Raw genomic sequence first — 11,191 nt, forward strand, 5'->3', positions numbered from 1 at the left:
TTATGGACTACTATGTAAAGGACTATGACATGACCCTTAGTGATCTTATCTATTTGCTTTGTGTTGCTTAATCAGCAATGATTTGGAGCACTGGCAGAGCAAATCTGATTAGTAGATCAACTTCCCAAACCTTCAATAGACATTGACAATGGTAACATTGGATACCCAGTAAAAGCTTTCTCTTCCCAATGGAAAGGGATCGGCCATAGTCAACTCGGTTGACCAAATGGTAAAGAGAATGGCTAATTCTAAGAGAGTCCTACCAAAGGGTCCATATGTGTCTATTGCCAAAGGAAGGGGCATTGATTGCGAAGCTGCCTATTTACCTGAAAGATCATAAGGTTGATCAAGACAAGAAGTTTGACTCTATTTCAGGTAAAGTCCACTATCTAACTCTATTAAGTTTCTATTCTGAGATTCTTATTACATGATGTGACTGGGTCACATGTTGATGTTTAAGGATCAAAGAAAAGTGAAGAAACTTAAAGGAAGTATATGTTGATTCTGATCGCGAAGATGGATCTCGATCGCATGGTTCGGTGATCAGACTTTTTGAGCTACTGCTTAAGAGTTGTGATAAATTGCTTAGGAATAAGTAACAACATAGTTTTCATATGCATCTGCATTGTAAGGATAAGTTTTTCCGCAAGTTTTAAATAAAAGAAAAGTTTGATTTTATTTATTTTAAGTATCCTTACAATGGCACGTGTGTAAAATTATTGTTTATATGATTCCATTAATAGCAACATTGGAAAATGAATTTGATTCTGTCGTTTGTGGTAGTGTCATAATTTACCAAATAAGGAAAAATTCTCATCACCCAAGGTTTCAGTTGGATAGAAACTTGGAAATCATGCAAGTTGTATAGTATGATGAATGAGAATTATCATCTTTGGAAAATTAAGACTAATTCCTTGTTCACATGTATATGTGACTCAAGTGAAGGACTAAGGGATCAAGTACACATTCTGGTGCACTAATCAAGTCCACCACAAAAGATCGATAAGACTATTCGTCATGATTTACTAAAGTTTAGTAAATATGATTATACTTACAAGTTTAAGTATAATTCAGAAACATTGAAAAAGTTTTGATGTATGGCAGAACGAATTGAGAAGAATCAAATTAGGCAGAAAGATAAAAGTTTCTCAAATCTGAAAAGATGGGAGAGTACTTTAGTATCATATTTTATGATCATATTAATGATTTAGAAATCATATCACAATTAGTCCTCTAAGGAAATCTTAGTGCATTCTTATGGCTAAGAAGAGGAGTCATGAATTGTTGAAATGGTTAAATCAAGAAGATGAGTCATACTTCGTTTCAAAACAAGTCTTAGATTCATACTCCAAGAATATAAGTTGAGTGACATATCTTAAAGAAAGGTTTATAACACTTGTCAAATGTAAGAGTAAAAGTGTCCTACTCTTGTACATTTGAAATTGGTAAGTTGTGATGTTTTGGATAAAACAAAGACCAACTAAGGCCAATTTTGTTAAGTGTTTGTCTTGATAAAGAATCTGCACTATCTCTTGAATATTTAGCAAGATAGTTTTATATGTCAAGAGGACAGTGGGAGTCTAAAAGATTCTGAAGGTATTTCAAGAACTAATCAAGAGTTAAAACCTGTATTTCATCACTAGCACACGACTAGAGGTTTATAACCTATTGTGTTGACATTTTTGTGCCCATTCCAGTAAAGTTGGCTATACATTTGAGTTCTAAATGTTCTCAATTGTTTGCATAACAACATGGAAGCAATGACAGGCCCCTGTGCTGCCAGGTGGCAAGAAAGTAAGATTAAGTTCAGTCCATATGGATTTGGATAAGAACACTTACACCATAAACAATCTAAGTGTCATAAGGTTTTTCTCCGATTCATGAAAATGATGGTGAGGAAACGCTTTCACTAAGTAGATTTTAGGTAGATAGCAAGTGTGATATTTGCATTCTCAAAGTCGTTAGTAGAGCGTGTGTGGTTAACCGGCACACTAACATGGACTTGTGAGGAGTGGCAAAGGTTTAAACAATTGAGACTATGATTACGGCATTCTTTTTCATAGTTCTAAAACTGTTTAGACACACCTGTGAGCTATCTAAGATAAGGTGTATGATTTTGATAAAGTCTTATCAAAGCAATCTTGGATCAGAAATCTGAACTTTGGTAAGAAAGTCAATAAAGTATTTATTTCTAGAAGTCGATCTGATTTCTGGACACATGTCAAAGCTAGTGGGAGCATAAGTGTTATGCTAATAATCATCATGTTAGTGGGAGCATGATAATAATGATAAGTATTGCAATATAGCAATGTTAATTATAGAAAACAAAAGTTTCAATTGGAAAAAAGTTGTTTTGCTATAATTAAGGGAGAGAAAATTATACTTCATTTCAATTCGAAAAGCTTAGATTGAGGTTTTAATCACCTTTAGTCAAGGATATATATGGATTTTGTGTTGGAATGGCTCAACATAAGGAAATTCTATATATGATTCCATTATTTGCGTTCTAAAATTCGATTATGATTACGGCATCCCTTTTCATAATTTGAATTATGAGAACTTGGCAAATAGAAATATTGTAGCAAAAGGACTAGTCTAGTATCATGTCTTTATCTGAGACATCATGAATCGTGTCCCAAATGCTTCGGATATAAGATCGATTGCATGTGCTATAATATTCATTCTTTCTAAATTTTCCAAATGCTCAGGGCATTAAGAGGGGAAAAGTCTAGAATGGGATGTGACTAATTTGATTAAGCAATTGTCGAGGACAATCTAAGGTTTACCAAAGATTAGTTGCTCAGGGAAAGTTGGAAGTATAGTGTTAATTTTGGAAGGATCATATTGACATATTCTGAAAAGAGGCAACTCTTGTTTAGAAGTGATAGTCAAAATGGGAATATGGAAATGTTTCCACAGGTGGAAATTATTCAATCCGTGTAAGATTAGAAAAACTAAATGCAAAAGGATGTTTCCATAGAGTTGATCTCCATTGGAATACTCTGTAATGTCTGTTGACAAGTCTTTGTGACTTTGTGCATACTCATTACAAGAGGATCAATGCATATAAGTTTAAAATCTAACAGATTTCGGTAAATGATAGGAATTTGGAATTCTTACATTTGGGAGTGTGAAAAGAGAATCATTGAAAATTATTTTCAATCGATCTACTTCGCAAAGTAAAGATCATAGACAAACATAGAGTGCTTACTTGGTGTATGGCAAAGCTATTGTTTAGAAAAAACATAGTGTACATGCTTGGAGCATGGGACAACCAGTGTTTTTAATTCAAGTATAAAGTTGATAAAACCGAAAAAATGAATAATGAGTAATCAGTATGGTGATAAATAAAAGGTGTTCTATTTATATTCATAGGTTTTGATACCATTCTAGATTCAGTTATTCTTGTGTTTCATTTTGCATGTTTTGACTTCCAGAATAAACTAGGTCATTCTTCCCGAATGTAACGTCCGGGTTTCGGGGCTAAGCATTTTTAGACAATGTAATAGTCTAGGTCAACTATTTTAACTCTTTTTGAAGTAATAAAGATGAAATATTTGAATTCTATGTGAATTATGTGTATTTGTGTGCTCATTACTTAATTATAAAGATATAATTAATAAAGGATAAAAATAAGCGTCAAAATTAAAGTGTGAGATAAGCCCGATATCTTTACATAAAGTTGTAGTGGTCGAAACAAGGATTCCGGTGATATAAAGTACGCCGAAATCCGAGTTATAACGAAGAAGTTATGACCCGTCGAAGTTTCGCGACGGAACCGGCACGACACCGGGAAGCGTAAATAGTGAATTTACGACGGAGCGACTTTTAGCCTTAGTGATCTAAACCAAAGTTGTAGTATATGTTATACCGAGAACATCCATAAAAAGAACGCTTCTTTGGTTATACCCAATTTGTTATAGCTTCAATCTTAGTTGGGTCAACCATAATCCCTTCTTGGTTAACCACATGACCCAAAAATTGGACTTCTTGAATCCAAAAATCACATTTGGAAAACTTCGCATACAACTTCTCCTTTTTTAATACTTCTAACACTTCTCGCAAGTGTCTGCCATGCTCCTCCTGGCTTTTCGAGTAAATCAGAATGTCATCTATGAACACTATCACAGATTTATCGAGGAATGGTTTACAAACCATGTTCATTAAATCCATGAAGGCTGCTAGAGCATTGGTTAGTCCAAACGACATAACCAAAAATTTGTAGTGTCCATATCTTGTTCTGAACGCAGTTTTCTCAATATCCCGCTCTCTTACCTTTAGCTGATGATAACCTGACCTAAGATCGATCTTCGAGAAATAGCTCGAACCTTGCAACTGATCGAACAGGTCATCAATCCCTGGCAACGAGTACTTGTTCTTTATTGTTGCCTTGTTCAGCTCTCTGTAATCTATGCACATTCTCATGCTCCCATCTTTCTTCTTCACGAATAACACTGGAGCTCCCCAGGGTGATGAACTAGGTCTAATGAAACTGTTGTCCAACAACTCCTGAAGTTGAGTCATAAGCTCTTTCATCTCTGTCGGTGCTAATCGATATGGGGCTTTTGCTATCGGTGTTGTTCCTGGTAACAAGTCTATTCTAAACTCCACTTGTCTATCAGGGGGCAATCCAGGAAGATTTTCGGGAAAAACTTCCAGATATTCACACACCACTAGTATACTTTGCATATCCTTTTTCTCCTTCTTAGCATCAATCACGAATGCCAAGTATGAGGTGCATCCTTTAGATAAACATTTTATGGCTTTCATTAGGGAAATGATTCCAGAATTTACTCTGCGCTTATCTCCGTATACCATAAACTACTCTTTTCCAGGCGGGTTTACCCTTACTATCTTTTTCTTGCACGGTATTTCGGCATCATTGGCGCTAAGCCAATCCATTCCTAGAACGATGTCGAAACCATTCAACTCAATGGGTAACAGCTTCTCAAGGAATTCGTTTCCGTTCAGGTCGATGACGATATTCCTAATACAGTCACTAACAGGTATGAATTTGCCACTAGCAACTTCTACAATTAGGGCATCATCAAGTTTTTCTATAGGCAATGCTAGTCTTTCACCAAATTAAAAGGTTATAAAAATCCCTCGATGGTAGCTCGACGCTCGACTGGTGTTAAGGGATTAATCGGTCTTGGCGGAGATTTATCGGGGACCATAGATTATTAATAAAATATTAAAATCAATTAAATATTAATATATCTTAAGAAAAACAAATACTTCAAAATTAGAAAATAAGAAAAATTGTAATTTGGAAATTTGGAAATACGAAAATATGAACATTTTCGTATAATATTTGAAAATTTGAAAATTTGAAAATTTTGGAGTAAAAAAAAAAGTTGGTTTTTTGAATTTTTAAATTTTTTTTTTTACCTTTTTTTACTTTTTTTTACTTTTTTCGACTTTTGTTGACTTTTGTTGACCGATTAATCCCGCCAAACCCGATTAATCCTAAATTTCCGATTAATGCCTTAATCATCGACGGTTGGAGAACGCCAAGCGATTAATCCATGATTAATCGCCGATTAATCCATGATTAATCGCCGATTAATCCCGATTTCTCCAACCATGCCAAATTTATGTGATACAAAGGAGTAATTCGCTCCGAAATCAAACAATAAATTGGCAGACACTCCATTTACAAGAAAGGTACCTGATGCGACATCCGTTACATCCTTTGCGGCTTCCAGTGTCATCTGGAAAGCTTTGGCTTTTGGCTTTGGTGGGAGATTGGGCTTCGCTGCCTCTTTCTTCTTTGGGCAGTCCCTCAAAATGTGCCCCTCTTCATTGCACCCATAACAAACTTTCTTATTGGAAGTGCATTCATTGGCATAATGCCCAGGCTTTCCACATTTGTAGCAAGTGACTTCCTTGTTACATTTTCCAACATGTTTCTTCTTACACTTGTCACACCATTTCGCTTCGGCTCCTCATCCGAATTTCCTCGAACCAGACTTCGAGAACTTGTTCTTCTTGTTGGAACCTGAAGTTCCTTCAAACTTTCTCTTTTCGCCAACTTCAACCTTGTTGGCTGCTCTCCCCTTAATCATATCTTCAACAGACTTGGCAGCCCAGATAGTTGCCTCCAAAGTAAGTGCCTGACGCACTGGCACCGCATACTCCCATGGAAGTCCCTTTGCATACCTGTCAATTTTGGTCAGCTCATCTGGGACAATACGCAAAGCAAACTCCATTTTGTATGTGAAGTTATCGGTGTATTCATCGATGGACATACTTCCCTTCTTCAATGTCAGGAATTGGTTTTCTAGCTCAAGCACATTTTGGGCCAGTACTTGCGCTTCAATTGCACCAAGAACTCTACCCAAGTCAGTTGCAGTGGCTCATTAGGGCTTAGGGTCTTCCCCAAAGTGTTCCACCAGCGAACAACGCCACCTCTGAACTGACGCACTGCAAATATGGTTTGTAACTTGCCTTGACAACCACATGTCATGAAGGCCAATTCCATTTCCGAGATCCAATCCATTACTCCGACGGGATCTTCTTTTCCAGTGAAAGTTGATGGCTTGCAAGTCATAAAGTCTTTATACTTGCATCCATTTCTCTCCACTCCATCCTCGTGGTTATTTCTCCTAACCACAAGCAATTCAGTCTGACTAACATATCTATTGTAATTTCCTTCCTCAGACTGATCATCAATTAATTCAGGTTGTTCAACAGGTATTGAAGGTTCACTCCTGTTGTTCAGCAATATTTGCCTCATTTCTTCCCTTTATTCAGCCACCATTGTCTTAATCATGGCTTGTACTGCAGCCATTGTGATCGGTTCTGGTGCAGCTTCTGCTATAGGCATCTGTTCCATCACTTGGCGTTGAGGTTGCTGATTTTTGTTTGCATTTCCAGCTTCACTTCGATTTCTTGCCATTATAATCTATATACCAAATAAGGCGAATTTAGATCTTTTTTCACGATAGATATTTAAATTCTCCTTATCACTCCGAAACGTTACATGCTAGTTCTAATATCGTAGTCGTACGTTTAGAATCCTGAACACATAAGGTTTCCAGATCCGGTCGGCAACAGACCATAGATCCGAACAAATAATAGCATATATGGCAAACATATAGCATTTAGCACATAAAAGCATTTGAGGCATCTTTCCTAAAATATACTAGTGCTCGTGTCTAAAATATGGTAGACACTCATCTCACGGTCATCACTTAGCATTCTAAGTTTAAGTCTAGAAATCCTACAAATTCCTAGTTCGCTTAAACTAATGCTCTGATACCAACTGTGACATCCCTAAATTTCTAGGCCAGAAAAGACCGATTTAATTTATACTTTTAAAATAAAATCAGAGTAATCATTTAAAAGATGTTACGGAATTTGTCCCCAAAACAAAACATGATAAAATTTTATCAAAACATTTCTTAAAGAAATATGTATTTTCATTATATATCAAAACCTCAGGATGTCATGTTTCGATACAGACCAAAAGCATAAACAGTACATCATAAGTCTTACAATAGTTATTTACAACTATTGGCTTATAATCCAAAAATCCCTCTTCATCATCCAAACTATGCTCTAGGTCTACTACCTGTAATATAAAAAGCTGAGTGGGCCAGGCTTGGGAGCCTGGTGAGCATATAGGGTTTTCAACCCACAAATAATAAAATTTATTAATTTCATTAACCAACAATAATCCTTATTACCCGTTCCCGTTATCCTCACTTTACGTCCCTCAACACCTATCACAAGGGACCTTGCCTAAGGATCATCATCGGGATGGACACTACTGCTAAGGGGATTCCTCAGCCATACATGTACTTAAGGCAACCATGAGGGAGATGGAGTACACCAATGAACATATAGTTCACCAAAACCTACAGGTTGCGAACCTGCTAGCATTCCACTAGACTATCTAGAAAGGTCTGTGGTCGTCATCTATACTTCGCTAGATGAATACAACATCAACAACAACAACAACATCGAGGCCTCTCATCATTTTAACACACGTCAACTATTTCATCTACCCATGTTTTACCCAACATATTTGTAGATAAAAATACATATACAGTTTAAAACTTGTATAAAACATCTATTCAACACCCATCTCAAATAAACAAACAATATAATTACACATAACACATATTTTATAGAAAATATTTCATATCTATGTGTAAGATGAAAATGACTAATCACGTGTCCAAGGAAATTCACCTTCCTGATCCAGAATTCGCACTTCAAAAATTTCGCGTATAGCTTTTCTACCCTTAATGTTTCCAACACCTGCCTTAAGTGTTGTTTATGTTCATTCTCACTCCGCGAATAGACAAGTATATCGTCGATGAACACAATCACAAACTTGTCTAAGAAAGGGCGGCACATCCGATTCATCAGGTCCATGAATACTTCCGGTGCGTTGGTTAGACCAAAGGGCATTACTACAAACTCGTAGTGTCCATAGCGAGTTCGGAATGCTGTTTTGGGCACATCATTCTCATGAACTCGCAACTGATGGTACCCTGATCTCAGATCGATCTTTGAGAAATAACTGGCTCCCTGAAGTTGGTCGAAGAGATCGTCGATTCTGGGTAAGGGATATCGGTTCTTGATGGTAAGCTTATTCAGCTCTCGGTAGTCAATGCACATCCGAAAGGATCCATCTTTCTTTTTCACGAATAAGATAGGAGCTCCCCAAGGTGAGGAACTCGGCCTTATGAATCCTTTGCTGATCAGATCATTGAGCTGACTGGATAATTCTTGCATTTCCGCTGGCGCTAAACGGTAAGGAGATTTAGCTACAGGAGTAGCTCCGGGGATCAAGTCGATACGAAACTCGACTTGGCGCTCGGGAGGGATTCCTGGGAGATCTTCGGGGAAAACGTCAGGAAAGTTACAGACTTCGGGGATGCTCTCGAGGTCTCTAACTCCTTGCGTTACGTCTATAACGTGAGCTAGAAATGCATGGCACTCCTTTCACAGATACTTCCGAGCTTTGATGCATGAAATGATACGGAGGTTCGAGCTAGGCTTATCTCCGTAAATCATGAGGGTTTCGCCAGAGGGAAGATTGAGACGGATAGCCTTCTCGAAGCAAAGAATATCAGCATGATTGGAGCTTAACCAGTCCATGCCGATAATGACGTCGAAACTCTTGATGGACACAGGCATAAGGTCGATGGGAAACGAATAATTGTCTAGAGTAAGAGTACAGCCTATGAATATGTCGTTAGTGCTCTCCTTCTTTCCGTTAGCCATCTCAACAGTAAATGTTTCGGTTAGAGGTTGGGATTCACACTTGATTAAATGTTTGAATGTATGACTAACAAAACTCCTCTCCGCACCAGAATCGAAGAGAATGCATGCATAAGAGTTGTCAAGGAGGAACGTACCCGTAACAACGGTAGGATCAGCAACTGCTTCCTCCTGGCCCATCACCAGAACTCTCCCTGTATTGCCACCAGTTGTTGCCTTGGGGCAGTTTCTCCTGAAGTGCCCAGTCTCTCCACATACCTAACAAGTTTGACCAGCGCCCGCTCCCGGTGCCTGGTTGGTTGGTTGAGCCGGTGTCTTGCAGTATCGAACTGTGTGTCTCTTCCTTCCACAGTTGTTGCAATTCAGCTCACAGCAGGGTCCGTGATGATGGAAGTTACACTTGTTGCACAGAGGTAGTTTCCCAGCATAACCACTGGTAGGAGATTGGGTGGTTGGAACAGCAGTGGGAGCAGCAGCAGGAGCAGTAACAACATGAACTGCCACTGTTTGTTGTTTCTTGGAGGGCTCCTGCGAAGACTGACCCTTTCGTTTGTTACCAAACTTCTTCTTCTTCTTCCCACCGCTTTCCTTTTGTGGCTCAGAGACAGCTGCCACCTCATCCAGATCGATTCCATGATCGATCAGAGTCTGTGCCAGATCCTTGGCGCTTTCAAAAGTAATCGGTCTAGCAGCCAAGACATTCCCCTTGGTTGGTTGTGTCAGTCCCCAGATGTACCTTTCGATTTTCTTGCTTTCCGGGGTGACCATTCCCGGACAGAGGAGAGCCAGATCACAAAATCTCGCGGTGTAGGCAGCGATGTCGGAACCCTTCATCTTCAAGTTCCAGAGTTCGTCTTCCAACTTTTTCACTTTGCCCCTCGGGCAGTACTCCGCGAGCATGATCTCCTTCAGTCTTTCCCAACCCATGACATTAGCCACTGGCAGGGTTAGGGTTTTGACTCGACCATTCCACCAGGTCAAGGCTCTGTCAGTGAAGGTGCAGGCGGCGAACTTCACCTTGTTTGCTTCAGAACAAACGCAAATTTCGAAGATGGATTCGATCTTCTCGAACCATCGAGTCAGGGCGATGACACCTCCATTTCCGTCGAAGGACTTGGGTTTTGCAGTCATGAAGTCCTTGTAGGAACATTCTTTTTGTTGTCCCTGGGATCCGTCTTGCCTTTGAGGGTTGGTTCCACCTCCAGCCCCCCCCCCCCCCCAGCATTCACTTGTGCCATTGTTGCAGTCACGGCGGCGGTAACTGCAGCCTGAAACATGACAGGGTCGAACTGAGGAGGTGGTGGTGGTGGCGGAGTGTCGTCGTTCCTTCTGATGGGTCTTGGTCGAGGAGGCATCTTGTTCTAGAAACAATCAGGAAGAAGAGAATGGTAAGTCCTCGAGATATAAAAACAAAATATATCTCATCCTGATAATAAAAGTATACTACCGAGCGATAAGCACAGAAAGGTTACTATCACGAGTAAGTTATCGCTTAAGGAAGAAGAGGTAGCAACACTTAGAGTGAATCTGTATACTGAGTTTGGTTCTAGCGAAAATACTCCTATAGTATTTATGTGAGATGTTTTTGGTAAGTTTTAGGTCTGCTGTAGCACCACAGTCACTCCCAAACACATGTTGGTCATGTCTCGACTGAATATAGTTGATCACGCCATATTCACCCTAGACATGATTACATAACTGCCCAGGTTTAACCGCAACGTTCCAGCATCCAAATACTTTTGCTCTTTTCTACTAGCGACACAAATTTTGTTATGTATGCATGCTCGTATACTTTTTATAAAAATACTTTATATTTTGAAAGTATACTTTTAGCGTAGAGCACTTAGGCCCCTTAGTGTTTATAGTTGTATACCACGTAAGGTTCGATATACTAGTTCGCTATAAACAAGGGCTCTGATACCAATCTGTCACACCCCGAAACCGATGGCGGAAA

This window comes from Lactuca virosa, chromosome 7 (assembly GCF_052849685.1).
Source record: "Lactuca virosa cultivar CGN04683 chromosome 7, Lactuca_virosa_CGN04683_v6, whole genome shotgun sequence".
Classification (NCBI taxonomy): Eukaryota; Viridiplantae; Streptophyta; class Magnoliopsida; order Asterales; family Asteraceae; genus Lactuca; species Lactuca virosa.